Source organism: Oreochromis aureus, linkage group 9 (assembly GCF_013358895.1).
Source record: "Oreochromis aureus strain Israel breed Guangdong linkage group 9, ZZ_aureus, whole genome shotgun sequence".
NCBI classification, from domain to species: domain Eukaryota; kingdom Metazoa; phylum Chordata; class Actinopteri; order Cichliformes; family Cichlidae; genus Oreochromis; species Oreochromis aureus.
This window is the reverse complement of record NC_052950.1, coordinates 31,654,061-31,670,145: the sequence shown is the minus strand read 5'-3', so window position 1 is coordinate 31,670,145 and position 16,085 is coordinate 31,654,061. Positions and strand designations below refer to the sequence as shown.

The following is a 16,085-nucleotide window of genomic DNA, read 5'->3' as shown; positions in this document are numbered from 1 at the left end:
AACCTTCAAACTCCCTCCATTAACACTAGTTTTAAACCTGAAGGTGGAGCGTGGCACCAAACACCTTAAAGGTCTCTTATCCCCACCTGCTGGTAGTTCTAACACATTACATCCAACCTGGTGTTAAAAATAATTCATGACTGTTTAAACTTTAAACACTAAAATCATGCCCATCCCTCCTGATTGTACACACACACACACACACACACACACACACACACACACACAGAGTTGTTGTTTCTATTACATATTTCTATAATTTTTATAGATTTTTACATAATTATTCAGTGATAATAAATCCTATGTTTGTTTATTTGTTTATTCAAAAGGAACCCCATTAGCTTCCACAATAGATGTTGCTCGTCTTCCGTCAAATACAATCACATAAAATATTATACAATAAAGTGGATTCAAGATATCCACATAATTTGGCTCTTACATCCACAGTGAGGTTTCACAATTAAAATATAAACAATCAAAAAAACAATAATAACAATAATAATATTATCAATAACATTGAGGCACATTACACAAATATCAAAATCAAATCATCTCTTACAATATTTACAACAACTAAAAGTTCTGTAAATCGGCTTTTAAATGTTCATTGAAGTTTTGAATAGTTGCTAATTCTTTTAATTTTATAAGGCAATTTATTCCACTTGAAAGTTGCTCTAAATATAACAGTTTTACACAATGTTACTTTTAACTCGAGCATTTACTAAATTGCAGTTTGTTGAAAATCGTGTAATATGATTATGTATTTCATCTGGATACTGCAGCTGAGGAGAAATAAATGTGGTGTGTTTAACAGAATTGCGTTCTTTATGACTAAAAGTAAGCCATAGAATATTTGAGTCTGTACAGGAAACCAAGAAAGTTGATAATGCATTTTATCGATATTAGTATTAGAGATGGCACGATGACACTTTTTAATGTCCAATACCGATTCCGATCATTGCCAGAGCACCACTCCCTGCCATAAAGGACATCTACAGGAAGCGGTGTCTGAAAAGGGCTGGGAAAATCATCAAAGACCCCAGTCACCCATCACATGGACTCTTCACCCTCCTGCCCTCTGGGAGGCGCTACAGGAGCCTCCAGATTAAGACCACCAGGCACCGGAACAGCTTCTTCCCCACAGCTGTCAGACTCCTGAACTCTGCCTCCTGACATCTGACCCACGTTAAACTCATTGACTGAACATACACACACCCACAACCACCTACACACACACACACAATGGACAACTGTACCCTCAGACACACAATAATAACATGGACTGAACCACCACTCACAACCACTAGCACTTTATACAGCCTCTGTAGAAATTATCCACATATCTCACTTATCTTAACTGCACCACTGTATAATTCTGTATAAACAATCATTCTGTATAATACGATAATTTTTAATTGTACAACTGTTTATAACTTGCATATTTCCCATTTCTGTATAGCTTTATATCTCATATTTCTGTAGTTTTTCATATTTATATCCTGTTCATAGCTTGTACTCACTACAGGCTGTACATACTTATAGTTATAGCATATTCATAACATACTTCATACCGTGTACATTATAACATACCATAATAGACCCATTTCTGTAATATACTTACATATCTATATTATTGCTAATATACATTGTAATATATCTATATCATGGCTAAAGCACTTCTGGATGGAAGCAAACTGCATTTCGTTGCCCTGTACCTGTGACATGTGCAATGACAATAAAGTTGAATTCTATTCTATTCAAATATTTTATAGTTCAGCAACACACATCAATCTAATAAACTTAAACCTGCACCATCCTTCCTATTCTGGTATTTTAAAGAGTACTTATCAGAAATATTAAACAACCTAACTAATAGAGTTGCCAACTCCCAGCAAAGATCTCCCAGAACCACCCCCGCCCTCCACCTCATGATGCTTAATCGACGTAATCAACTTTAATTTAATGCACGTGTAAATCAAATGCACAGAAATAATCAATTATGTTTCTACAATAATTAAATAGATTCAACATCTTTCTTCAACAGAATTGCAGACTGCACAGATGGTACCTTCCCAAAGGAAAAAGGACTATAGCTTACCAGGGTGTAAATTAGACTTAATAGTTACCATATACAGTAATGGATTTCTATACATTTAATCAGATGACCACTTTAGTTGTAAGATTCAGATAATTATTTATTAAAAGTTAGTCCTTTAAATGAAATAACAAAGAAAAGTATTTTTTGTGCCTCCCTTTTCTTGTTAATGCCCTACCTGCCCCCTGGCAAAGCTTTGCTAGACCCGCCCCTGCACAGTTACAGCTCCCTGATATGATTGAGGAGCTAATGACGCTAACCCAGTCACAGTGGCAGTACCCCGACACGGTACTCCCTTTGTGAGTAGACTGCCCGGCTTCCAGCTGCTGCGGGCGGACAAGACGATAGACAGCGGTGAGAGGAAAGGAGGGGGGCTGGCAGTGTTTGTTAAAGACAGTTGTGGGACCCCTGGGCACATCGCTGTGAAAGAACAACTCTGCAACACCGACATTGAGCTATTAGCCGTTAGCATCCGTGGAGGCAGCCTGTGACACTCTGTGGTCCGCAGACTGCAAACGCAATCTCCGACAGCTCTTCTTCTAATATCAGGGGACTTTAATCATGTCTCGCTGGACTCCACACTGCCCACCTTCACCCAGTATGTGACCTGCCTCACCGTAGGCAATAAAACATTGTACTTAATGTATGCCAATGAAAAAGTGGCATACAGTTCATCACCTCTCCCTGCCCAGGGAAGATCTGATCGTAACCTAGTGTGCCTTCTCCCTGTGCGCAGCCCTTAGTGTGCACGGAGCCACTAATCACCCACGCAGTGCAGAGATGGTCCGCGGAGGGCATATAAATAAATAATGAAAGCAAATAAATGACAGTATGTTTTTTCTGAAACAAACGGAGACCTTAACTTTTATCAAAATCCTTGTGTGTTCAGTTTAAAGTAATACCACTGTATAATAGCTATCGAGAGGAGAAATATTTTACTGCTATTATTGGCTGCTATTTTTATAATCATCATTACCATTTCATTATTAATGGTGATGTTGCATGCAGATGCATTCAGATGTTCAAACATATTGGTATTATATTAGTCTTTATTACAGGTCCAGTTATAACCACTTCAAACTGTGGAGTTGAATCTATAATTTAAAGGCTTTTGAATGTTTTTATATTCTTACACTGAAGTCTTCAGTGGGTGAGAAACTGAGCTGCAGCAACAGGAAGTACATGTTTTTGAAGTTACATGCTTCTGCAGAAGTGAAACCGAAAGCAGAGTGAGTGCAAGCCAAAGAGTAGGGTGTTTATTATGCATTTATTGCGGATTAAGCCTTAAGTAGTTGTGTTAGATTGAAACAGTTGTTTTATATATTTTACATAAGTCAAGATCATTACACACAGGATGGCCTTAGCCTGGTTGCTTGAGTTGAGGTCAACTAAGGTGCAGAGAGCATCTGCGCACAGACAGACGAGACATACACACACATACAGACACAAATAGTGAGAGAGGTCACGACACGTACGCAGTACACAGCATGCACGCGCCCCCGCACGTGCACGCACACACAAATTAGATAGACTCATTTAGTAGGTAAGAGTGAATCATGTTTTGCTTGCGACTGCAAAGTTGTGCATGAGTGACAGTTTGTGCAGAACGTGGACCTGATGTTCCAGAAGATAAGCCTGGGCAGGATGGAGACAGGAAGCATCTGCCTTCGACGCGAAGATGATGTTCTTTTAAACTATGTTAAAAGTCATTGTGGTTTTGAGTTGACGTATGCTGTATTGTGTCTGAGAGGGGGGGAGCAGTATCACCCCAACCCTATAAAACCTTTGTTTTGACTATTGTAAGTTAGTTCGACGCTGAAATCTGCACAGCGGTCGGACTCACACATGTGTTCATTAAAATGCCGTCTAATATGCACCCGGCTGGATCTGTGGTTATTTTGAATTCCTCCTCAACATTTTTGAACCTTAACATAGCCCTCAAATTTAATAATGTTAACAGTATCTCAGGAATATTTTGCCCCTTCAACATGAATTAAAAAAATAGATATGCAGTTTTGAATCAGACCTGCATGTTTGTTTCCTGAAAAGTGATGTAAATAAATAATCTCAAGAACATGAAATAATTGTTTCCATGTAAACTGGAGATGTCCTTGTCAATGTCATCAGAGTACTCTGGAAGTCTTACACAAATTTGAAACATAACACCAGAGAGTGGCACATGACAGCGTTGCACATGACATAACTAGTTTACCTGTATGACATGAAGTAATTAAAAAAAAAAGAATCCATGTAACTTGGTTATGGCTTCTTTCTGATAACTGTAGATACAAATCGGCTGCAGTGTGCATTATCTTGACAAAAGTATAAGATACTGAACCCGCTGATATGATGTGGTGGAGGAATACAAATACCTGTACACCCACATATATACATTTGCTGGACTGGAAGGTCAAAACAGAGGCTGCACACAAGCAGTGGATGGGCAGGCGGGTTTTTGAGAACAAGCTTGTGTGTGCACCAAAATGTTAATGACAGGTGTTCTGTCAGTTCAGGTGAGTGCAGTGCACTTTAATGTGTTCTTCTTGGATCAGGAGAGCAAGCTCTGTGATTGGCCGCGCTTCAGAAGCTGTGGTGGAGAGGAAGTGAGTGAACAAACTACCATGCATCATGGATATTCCTCTCAATCCACCTCACCAGGTACTTCTCTAAAAGTGTGACTCAGGTCTGTTGCCCCAAAGGATACAGGAAATGCACTGATTTCCATGACAGAATCGTGTCTGTTTAAGGCTCCATGATGATAACTTTCCTGTGAGCGTTTGAAGATAACTGACATCATGGCTTTTAGCCTCATTGTTTCTGCAAAGAGATTTCTCCAGTCACTGAATCTTTTGATAAAATATATTTTTTATGCCTCTAGAGGATGGAATATTTTAAGACTTTACAACTTTACACTTGGGAACATTATTCTGAAATTGTTGCACAATTTGTTAATGGAGTTTTTTTGCAGATTGATCGACCTCTGCCCACATTTCCTCCAGAGCAACTCTGCTTCTCTAAGATGCTCTTTTAATATCTAATCATGTAACTGACCTGTTACTTTTAAAATATCCCTGCAGCCGTTTCTTTTTAGTACCACTTTTCCCAGCCTTCTCTTGCCCCATCCCAACTGTTTTGAAACATATTGCTGCCATCAAATTAAAATGGACTTATTTTTAACGACGTAGTCTTGGTGTAAACATTTGACATGTTTTCTATGTTCTACTGTGAACAAACTTTGCCTTTGACATTTGCAAATCACTGCTTGCTCTTTTTTTATTCACATTTTACACTCGAGTCCAGTATTTTCAGAACTATGTTTGTACAAAGCAAAACATAATGTGCTCAATAATGTTAACACTTTTTCTCTGCTGTGAACTGTCACAACATCAAACACACGCTAAACCACTTTATATCTACTACACTATACTGAGCCACTTTTTTATTTTTTAATTATTTACTGTCACTGCTTTATAGTTGTATTTATCAATATCAACAGCTGTAACTTTTAGATTAATCAAGTTGACTTTATCGAGATTCAGCTTCAGTTGTAAACTTTCCATTTCACAACTTCCATCTTACACACTTTAAAAATCACTCAACATTTTTTATTGTCAGTGTCACACAGCTCGTTCTTGTATCTCCACTACTCAATGGTACATAGTAAACACGTATTATAACTTTTCACATTATATGTATCCAGTCACCTAGATATTTTGAAGTCTTTCCACTTGCTGCTATTATGTTTCAGTCAATAATTGAACTGTCTCAGTGATATGTGGAGTCCAGAAAGTATATTAAGCCAGTGATGAGTTCAATACCATGACTCCCTCTGGTGCCACTTAGTGGATTAAATAGTTCTACCACTTGCTCCATCATCGGTCCGTCCAGAGTAAATTCAATGTCTGGCACAGTAGTCCTCTCGGGCCAGTCGACCAGCAATCCCAGCTCATCTGTACCATGAGCACCACCACCAGAGTCAGTACCTGAGCCCTGAGCAGCAGTCGTCTCACTCTCAGTGGCTGTCACACTACCATCAGCTGTCCCACCAATAGTCCCAGCAGCAGCAGCTGCTCTAGTCTGAAAGATGTCCTGCATGGCAGTTGAGACTCGGCCCTGTTGCTGGAGGCTGCCTCGGACAAAAATCTGTAATGGGCTCAAGTGTCTCTCTGTCCGCAAGCCATGATTGTTCCACTGTTGAGTGAAGTCTTTCAAATCTCTGTTGATCCTTGGGAGATAGATGTAATGGAGAGCCCAAAGGTGCATTTCATTGTCAATGTCAATGATGCCTTCCTCCTCCAGGTGGTGAAATAAGTCACAGTAGACATTGGTCATTCCTCGCCACAGATCACCTCAGAGCCTCTCAGTTCTCTGATTATGGGTACTCCTTCCTCTTAGGGCACTTCCACGATCAAAGCCTCTGAAAATGTTCATCATCAGGCAGACAGCGTTGTTTTCCCCTCCTCTGTCTGTCCGGACCCTCGAGGGTACACCATAGGATACCACGGCTCTGATGAAACTTGATAAAACGGTACTGCTACGGTTGTTGTTTGAGGCATGAAGGAAGACCACAAGACGACTGTATCCATCAATAGCCCCATCAATGACTATCCTCCACCTAAAACCGTGGTCCATAAGAAGAAAAATCTTATTTCTGCTTTGTTATTGAAACAATAGAAAACACACTCTTAATTGATTTACATGTGACTATTGCATGTCAAGTTTGAATTTTTCTCTGTATGTTGCTTGCGCTGTCTGTGTTCTCTCCTCTTCCCCTTTAAACATAACCAGTTGTGTTAGAGGACTGCCCATCCCAGGGCCTGGCTCTATTGGACGTGTCTTACTGTTCAACAATTATATTTGATGTAATGCTGAATTTCACTTTGGTCAAAATAGGTGTTCAACAAATCAGTGTGCTTGGTTACCTTATCAGCTTGTGATTTCCATCAATGTGCCACAATGAGTTTGGACCTGCAACCTGATATGTTCTTCGTTCTGGTCTCCGCAAAACTGCTCTAAGGGCAGCTGCTACAGGATTCATCCGTAACATGCTTGCTCGAACCCTCCTTCGCTGTACACGTAGTCCACGTACTCGCAGGGAGGCTCTGACAGCCTCAGGACCAGTTTGTTCATTGCCAGCGACAATGTCCTGCACATGTTCATCCAAGGCACTGTCAGTCAGTTCCGCATACATTGATGCACGGGTGAAATGATACTGTCTGAAATCAGACAAAAAAACATGAGTGATTTATCACTACCATAACAACACACTTCATTACTTGACTAGTGGTGCACATTCAAATATACAATTTTTTACAATTTCACAATACCATTTAATCTGAATAAACAGTGAGTGTGTGTCACAAAGAACTGAAAGTCACACTGGTTTGAAAAGTCACTGACCGCAGACGTCTTCAAATTGTACGAAGTGAAACACTCAAAATATCAGCCATCTGAGGTGCAGTGAATCCACATGACTTCAGGAATGAAAGCTGCTCCCGAGTGATAAGGAAAAGGGATCTTCCTCTACCTCTGTTGAAAACCACTGGTGCCTGGTATCCAAAAGAGCCTGAAAATATATAAGCGTTTGGTGTATTTGGAAAATAGGTTAAGACAGAGTCATAATTAATTTCACACTTTTGATGAGTCAAGGAATCGACACAATATGTGCTTACCTTGTTGGCCATGCTGAGTAGACAGTTCGACCTCCTGATTTAATTCAGCCAAGTCACGCAGAAGTTGATCTGCCGCAGTTACATTGATCAGTCTTCCTCTTGCCCACCGAAGGCTTCTCTGCACTGTCTCCAACCTCAAAGATATCAAAAAATTACTTCTTAATTCATGTTATATTCTCAGGCCATATTCCCCTTAAACATTTTATGCAAGTTTAAATGTTAAATGTTTTCGATCTTGCTTTGATCATACCTCCTTAACGCTAACTGTAGCACATCTGGCCCAACATCGTCCATCAGCAGCTGCCGTGTACAGTCATTAAGAATGTTCTTGCACCTTGAGATGAAAATCCTCCAGGCCATACTTTGTAATGGTCTGGTTGAGTCTAACTATTTTCCACAGTGCCTGCTCTACTCGGGGTGCTGGCTGCTCTACTTCATCACTCCACCGAGGATCACCACCTGAGACAAATCAAGCCAGCTGTATTTAAGACCACCGTTCACAACCAGTCTTTGCCATATTATCTGTTAACCTATGTTAGTTATTGGCCTCACGTTGCTCAAAGCTCTAGTACTTACCTCTCTGTTCATGTCTTCTTAGTTACTTCCTGGACAACCTTTCACACTCGCATAATAGCCTCACTCCCCTGGACACGGATCTCCATTTGCTCCTCAACAGCTGATAACCTCTCACTCCTTTTTATCCATTCGTGCATTACTCCACCTGCAAACAAGTAAGACTGTTCAGACTGCCTATTTGGATCTTTTCTGAACTTCTTCCAAGACCCTCCTGACTCTGCTCTCCCTCTGTTGCAGTACCTGTAGAGGCTATGCCTACACTTGAAGCCACTGAAGTGTTTGGTGGCAGGGGTGAGGCAATGTAACTGTTATGAATTAAACTTGTAACAACTCAAGCTATACTTGTCTTGTACGGTTAAGATTGTTTTTGTATTCATCAGTTTTATTTGCTTGTCTTTGTCCAATGTCATTTATCATAACAGCACAGAGTTTACAAACTGCTTGTTCTGACCAAAAACCCCTGGCTTGAGTTACGTTTATCTTAAATACATTTCCATAAACACACCATATGTAAAAACACAAAAGGTGACTCGTAGCAGCACACATAAGGTAACAATACAAAAATGGGTCCCACAGTGCTGCTCCACCATCAACTCTCACACCACTGTTTCACTTGCCGAGCTCCGGCAGCCACAGATCATGTTACTGTTCCCTCGAGTATGAACTACCGTAGTCCATGTTCACAGCATTTTGCTCCTAGTTGTAGAACTCAAAGTTAACATTCATGCATTCTAGCCTTGTTTTTAATTTTACCTTTTGCATCACATACACATACTTGTCTGTTTTTTTCTATTTTATTACTATATTTATATTTCTATTGTACAGCACTTTGGTCTAACAGGTGTGTTTTTAAAGTGCTATATAAATAAATGATGATGATGATGATGATGATGATGATGATGTAAAGAACGTTTTCTGTTAACTTCACTCTGAGCCTGCGCTCGAATCTGCTCCTGAGTGCACTTCATGTTTCTCGTTGTTTAAGGAAGAGAGTTCGATTATAGTCTTACTCATTCACAGTGAGACGATAGTTGTAGGACATAACCTGCTTGCTGGCGTTTTTTCATAGACAAACTTGGACTATATTAGAAATCTATATATTACTGTGATCCTACAAAGACAAGAATTTCAATTATTACTTTCAACAGGTTTATATATTTAAATAAATCAAAAATTCCATGTTAGTCTTATGAAAAATGTGACTGAGCACTTTTGGAAACAATCTGTCATCACTTTAAGTATTGAGACTGTGAACAGTTACAGAATACATCTGAAATAAATGGCAGATTCTAACAGGTTATAGTTCTGTTAATAGAGCTTTTGAATCTATGCTTCATACATATTCCTATCTTTAATAACAGTATGTCAACGATGTCAACCAACATTTTCATATTTCAAACACACACCCAAGTTAAAAATTTGAATCTCCACATCTTCTACTCTGCATATCTGAAAAATCAGTTTTGATAATGTTACAATTCCATTGTCAAATGTTCCCATCTATGTTATTCATCTTTGTTTATTTTAAATGCTGTCATTAGTTTTTATTTTTTTTCCAACTTATTAACAAAATGAACATGGTCTACATTGTTTTGTTCACTTGAATAAAATGACATTTTTGTATCGTACTCTGGGTTCTTGAAGACCACGCTGTCTTTTAACTTTATTCTTTATTTTCTGCATATACTGTTCTTTATTCATTTCTTTACTCTTTGAGGCTGTTCTCCTGCCATTCTGTGTTCCCAGTGCAAAGTCTGCATTTCTGTGTCCTATCTTTAGTTGGTTACTGCTTTATATTGTTGACCTCTAGTCTTTTGTGCACTTGCTTTTGCTTCCGCTGGTCATACTTGTTTGATTCAATTCACCTGTGTCTTGTTTCTCCCAGCTGCGTCCTCTCTCCCTAATCAATATTATTATCTCTCTTCACTGCAGATTTGCCGCACTCATATTTAAGGTCAGTTTTCAGTTCATGGATTTTGTCTTTCAGTCTGCAGTGTCGGGTTTACTGATAGCTTAACAGTCTCATGTGGCTCTTTGTATACCCCACTGTATTACTAAATCCTGGTATTGTAGATACAACTGTACATGCGTTTAAAAAGGCACATGCGTGCTTATCAGGATGGACATCAAAAGCTGAAAATTCGGAACATCTGTCACGATCTAATTCAGATGAGTTTACTGAAATTGCAACTTGGTGTTGCACTATGACTTCATGGTTTGACAGTCTGTTAATCCTGCTTACTGGAAAAAGGCTCTTGGGATAATTACTCGGCTGTAGAGATAAATGACTAAGTTTCTCCCATTGAACATATTGTATTATATGCAGCACTTATGCACAACCTCACCGGAAAAATCAATGCGCAATTACGTGGCTCTAATATTAGAGCCACGTAATCAATGGTGGCCAAGGCGACGGCAAGGCTAAGGCTAGCTTTGTAACGGAATATAACAAAAGTATGAAACGAAAATGTGTTCTTTGTTGCTGGACTGTAAGATGAAAGTAGACACAATTTCGGGCTCCTACATTTTGTCCGAAAATGTAAATTAATGAGTTTTTTACTGTACTGGAAATAAGAATAGAAGAAAATGTATTCATTCTTACCTTATACTAATCGTGGTGAAGACCAGTGCAGGAACTGATGCCTTCTCGGGTGAATTCCGCTGAGAGTAAACGTAATGTCCCGCTCTACTGTACAAGACTGGTGAATGGTTACCTGGAGGGATGTACCACTGTGAAAGGGGTGCTACGGAATAGTCCAAGTGATCGCTGCTTTAATTTCCCGGTCAACTATACATAAATTGCACGTCGACATGAAATAAAAAGCATTCTGTCATTTATTTGCTTGATTATGCCCTCCGCGAAGCATCTCTGCACTGCGTGGGTGATTAGTGGCTCCGTGCACACTAAGTGCTGCACACAGGGACAAGGCACACTAGGTTATGATCAGATCTTCCCTGGGCAGGGAGGTGATGAACTGTATGCCACTTTTTCCATTGGCATACATTAAGTACAATGTTTTATTGACTACGATGGGGCAGGTCACATACTGGGTGAAGGTGGGCAGTGTGGAGTCCAGCGAGACATGATTAAAGTCCCCTGATATTAGAAGAAGAGCTCCCGGAGATTGCGTTTGCAGTCTGCGGACCACAGAGTGCCACAGGCTGCCTCCACGGATGCTAACGGCTAATAGCTCAATGTCTGTGTTGCAGAGTTGATCTTTCACAGCAATGTGCCCAGGGGTCCCACAACTGTCTTTAACAAACACTGCCAGCCCCCCTCCTTTCCTCTCACCGCTGTCTATCGTCCTGTCCGCCCGCAGCATCTGGAAACCGGCAGCTCCACACTCATGTCCGGAGTTTGCGGTGTTAGCCAGGACTCCGTTAGCATCATAATGCTACACTGCGGTAGCGCAGCGCTAATAGCTGATCCCTCAAGTAAACAAGCGACCCATGCGCCACAAAGTTAAGGTCTTGTTACAGTAAAAGCATTCCGTCGTTTGCTTGTTTGATCATGCTTTAAACACATCAAAATGCATAGTGGGTAACAAGCACTGGTACCGAATAAGCAATCACTTAGCAGCAAGGTGAATCGGTGATGCATTAGTGTGGTCTGCACTTCCTCTTCTTTGATTGGGTGAAATGAGTTGAAAGTAATTGGATGAGGGAACCATGGGGAGTGCCCTGCATAATTTCAATAAAACGCCGTTTTAAACGCCGTTACAGCTGGCACAGAACGCCGTAAAAACCGCTGTTTTTATGCATCTTTGAACGGCGTTTCCTGCCGAGTGGCGTAAAAAACGGCGTTTCCGTGTGTCTTTGAACGCCGCTTTTTACGTCACTCGGATGGTGCGTTCAGGGCGCCATGTGAGAGTCGGAAAAAACAGCGTTTGTCGAAACAGAACGCCGTTTTTTTCGGCGTTTTGAAAAATTAAACGGCGTTTTTTACGCCATTTCTTAACCAAACGCGTTAGAAAAGTGGCGATTTTTGGCACTGATGGCTTGCCATAAGTGATACAAGTATGTGTAGAGTGTTGAGCGCGTGATCAGTGGTGAGAAAAACAACTCACGAAACTTGATCTTTCTATACTCGTGGCTCACTTGCACTTCTAATCTATTCGTTTGCACACTTACGCACACACAGCTGTGGTTTCCTGTTTTGCTACACTCTGGAGAGCCTCGCCTTTAACGGTCTTCTCTCACAGAGAGCAACAGAAAACTTCATTCAGAAAACTTCGAAAAACTCGAGATTGACTGAACTCAGTTCAAAGTTACTTTGGCACTTACCTTTAGATGTGAGAGGTAGTGATAGTCCGGTTGAAGCTGACGCTCCGGTGAGTGTGTCAGAAAGATCAACACGCTGCTTCAGAAGCACTGTGTCGAGGCTTGATTCGTTTGGCCAGAGTCACGTGATTAGTGACGTCTGAAGTTTGATTTAGAACGTACTTTTTTTCTTCTTCTTTTTTTTAAAAGTTTGACGAGCATCTTGACTTTTGGTCTTTGGATATTAACAGTCCTGGGTATGTGACTTCTTGTTTAACAGAAATGTTACAGATAGCATTTGCAGTGCAGCGTTTAATTGCTAGTAACTGACATTTTTTAGATTTAGACATAAACCAGATGCCTCAGAGAAATCACTAATAACCAGGGGCGGATCTAGAGAAATTTTCTTGGGGTGGCATGAGGGTGGCAAAGAAATCAAATGGGGTGGCAAAATCAAAGCCTTTTTTTCCAAACACATATGCAGGTGGTTACATATGGTTGTAATGATTCAAATGCAGTAAGTACACACGTTTATCATATAAATATAGTCTCTAACTTAATTATTGTCTGTAGCCCACATAAAACACGTGAGTTTCTATTTTATGTACTGTATAGCCTGTATAATAAATAAATATGTAGCCCAATCAGTATAGAATCCAGAAAATTACACAACAACGTGCGGTTTATTTACAAACACAAGTCAAACTTAAGTTTCACACTGTTTTTTGTTAGAAAACAATCACATTGTTACATGCTTAAATTACACAAAATGTCAGAAATCTGCACTGTCATGAATGAAAATTTAAACCTAATTTTTCATGATTTGTTGGATTAACCTTCTGAGGTCCGAAATACAACCGGCCATTTTTGACTCCTTTTGAGTTTATGTTTGTATTTCACCCTCAGATTGTTTCATTTTATTTTTTTCCCCTTGCCTTGTTTGGTATCACCCTGGGGCGCCTCTGTCAGTGCGCCCCAGGGTGGCTGTGGCTACAATGTAGCTTGCCATCACCAGTGTGTGAATGGGTGAATGACTGGTTGTGTAAAGCGCTTTGAGGTCCTTAGGGACTAGTAAAGCGCTATACAAATACAGGCCATTTACCATTTTCAGCGCAACTGAATTTAGTTTTTTTTTCTTCTTTTTTTTTTCGCTGACATACTGCATTAGTATTACTGATCTGAAATCACAAAAAGAAATTTAAATCCTAGTAATATTTTTTTACTGTAAAAAAGCCACAGACATGTTGAGTCAATTTTTATAACTTGAAATGCAAATATAAAATGTACATTTTGTAAACATATACTGTCACAGGCTGCAATGGCACGCCGAGGTCTTCCGGTGACAACGCGCGCTTCTCCCGCTCGCTGAGCTCCTCCGCTGGCTGCGCTGGTCCCTCCGGCTCTTTGAGCTCCTCCGCTGGCGGCGCGGGCTCCTCCGGCTGCGCTGCAGCTACAAATGGTTGATCCGACGGCAGCTGTAGGTGGTGGAGATGATGGTAGAGTAGGTGATGTGGATGGTGAAGCTGAGAGTGCTGCGGTCGCTGCAGTGTGATGGGACGCTGGTGGAGAAGCAGCTGCAGAAGGCGGAGGTGATGATGCTGTGGCAGCTACTTGCGGCAGACTGGACCGCGATGCAGGAACAACAGGCGGGTGAACTGACGGCAGAGTAGGTCCAGCAGGTGTATCGAACTCCAACTGAGGATGAAGATGAGAGGCTGACTGGACTAAAGAGTGACTTACTAGCTGGGCAGCAGACTGACTTACTAGCTGGGCAGCAGACTGACTTACTAGCTGGGCAGCAGACTGTCTCTAGAGCAGAAACACTTCTGGGTTTGCAGTCTCCTCAGCGAACCAAAACCTCCGGAAGCTCACACGGAGAGACATGGAGAAAAAGGAGAGAAAACCAAAACACCACACGGAAAATATAAACATAAACATACACTAAAATATATGAGCCCTGGGTCCCTAGACCCAGGCCATGACATATGAATGAATGAATGAATGAATGCTTTATTGGCCATATGCAGGTTGCCCCGCAGAGGAATAGGGACACCCCCACTTACACACACAACACAGACAACACATGGGAGTACAGGTCGGAGATCGGCAGCGTTACAGAAAAAAACCCACTGAAAAGTACACAAGAATGGGGAAAGTACAAGAGGAAAAAAAGAGACCTCTGCTCATGCTGGGCACCTATGGGAGGACAGCATGAGAACAGGAAACAAGGACTCTGTCAGTGCGCCCCAGGGTGGCTGTGGCTACAACATAGCTTGCCATCACCAGTGTGTGAATGTGTGCGTGAATGGGTGAATGACTGGATATGTAAAGCGCTTTGGGGTCCTTAGGGACTAGTAAAGGCGCTATATAAATACAGGCCATTTACCATTTACAAAAAAACTCCTCTGCACAGAGAGCACATAAATGTCCACAGTACAACATTGTAGCACGTGACAAGCCACAGGGTTGGGTACGGGGTGAGGAGTAGTCTGAAGGAAAACACAGCAGTCATCCTGCACAGCGCTACCATTCCAGCGCGGCACACAGACCCACCGTCTTCCCCCACAGGGAAAAAAGCATCGAAGGCGTTTGGAAACGGGGGGGGGGGATAAGTGCTTGCTTTTCAGTGAAAGTGTATGTGTGTGCGTGTCCAGAGTTCAGCTGGGACAGTGTCCTTTGCCCTATCAGGCTAAGTAAACAGTCTGCCAGCCAACCCAGGTGCCCTTGCATAGAATGGGAAGAATAGTCAACACACAGTCGTTATCAGGGAATTGTTTTTGTTCGGCACCAGCCTTGGACCCGCAGCTGGCGCCATGGTGTCCACATGTTGATGTCGTTAATTTTTCTTTTCTGCGAGCAGCTCAGGAGAATTTCAAAGGTGTTTTTTAACACTCTGACACTGGGCTCTCGATCTCCCGTTGGATAGCCACGAGCCTCCCCATGATGGTACCAAACTTCTGTTCCGTGGTGTTGTCATTCTTTTGATTCTGAGACCCCACAGCTGCAGTGATCCGTTCTGCGATGTGATCCAACTTTCGCTCAACGGTCTCATTCTGAGCAGGCCTCTTTTTGATGTATCCCAATATGCGCTCAATGCTGTTATGTTGAGTCTTCACGGCAGCTTTAAGCATCTCCAAGTTGTTGACCATGCTGCGTTCGTACTGAGAAGTCTCGCCTCTTCCCATCGTTTCAATTCCAGCGGGCAGCCTTGGGGGGGTTTGAACAGCCGGTTCCGCTCTCTTAATTCTCCGATAAGCCAGGGCCAAGCCAGCTCCGATCAGCAAGAACCCTGTTATCATGGTTCGGAATAGGTAGATATCTTCAGCGTCCTCGATCGACAGTCCCGCCAGGCACAAGATCCTCCATGTCTGCCACCCGTCCATCATGTATCCGGCAGGGAAAGTCCCTCCAGGGCACTCGGGCTCTCCCGAGCCCAGACTTCTCGTTGAGAAAAGGGTGTCAATAGCATTCAGAGACCAGTT

At 41.6% G+C, this 16,085-nt stretch overlaps 2 long non-coding RNA genes across 3 annotated transcripts; both read right to left on the bottom strand.

Moving 5' to 3' along the window:
• Window positions 1–5,335: 5,335 nt before the first annotated feature.
• Window positions 5,336–8,151, bottom strand: LOC120441940. The gene is made up of 5 exons (XR_005614398.1): window positions 8,018–8,151; window positions 7,768–7,901; window positions 7,496–7,661; window positions 7,018–7,311; window positions 5,336–6,710 (listed from the first exon to the last, which is right to left on the bottom strand). It is a non-coding gene; the product is annotated as an uncharacterized LOC120441940 (long non-coding RNA).
• Window positions 8,152–8,157: 6 nt separating this feature from the next.
• LOC120441943 lies at window positions 8,158–12,736 on the bottom strand. 2 transcript variants are annotated; one of them, XR_005614402.1, is made up of 4 exons: window positions 12,628–12,736; window positions 10,946–11,057; window positions 8,344–8,488; window positions 8,158–8,226 (listed from the first exon to the last, which is right to left on the bottom strand). It is a non-coding gene; the product is annotated as an uncharacterized LOC120441943 (long non-coding RNA). The 2 variants fall into 2 exon arrangements; XR_005614401.1 differs by lacking the exon at window positions 12,628–12,736 and having other exon boundaries at window positions 10,946–12,621.
• Window positions 12,737–16,085: the final 3,349 nt, after the last annotated feature.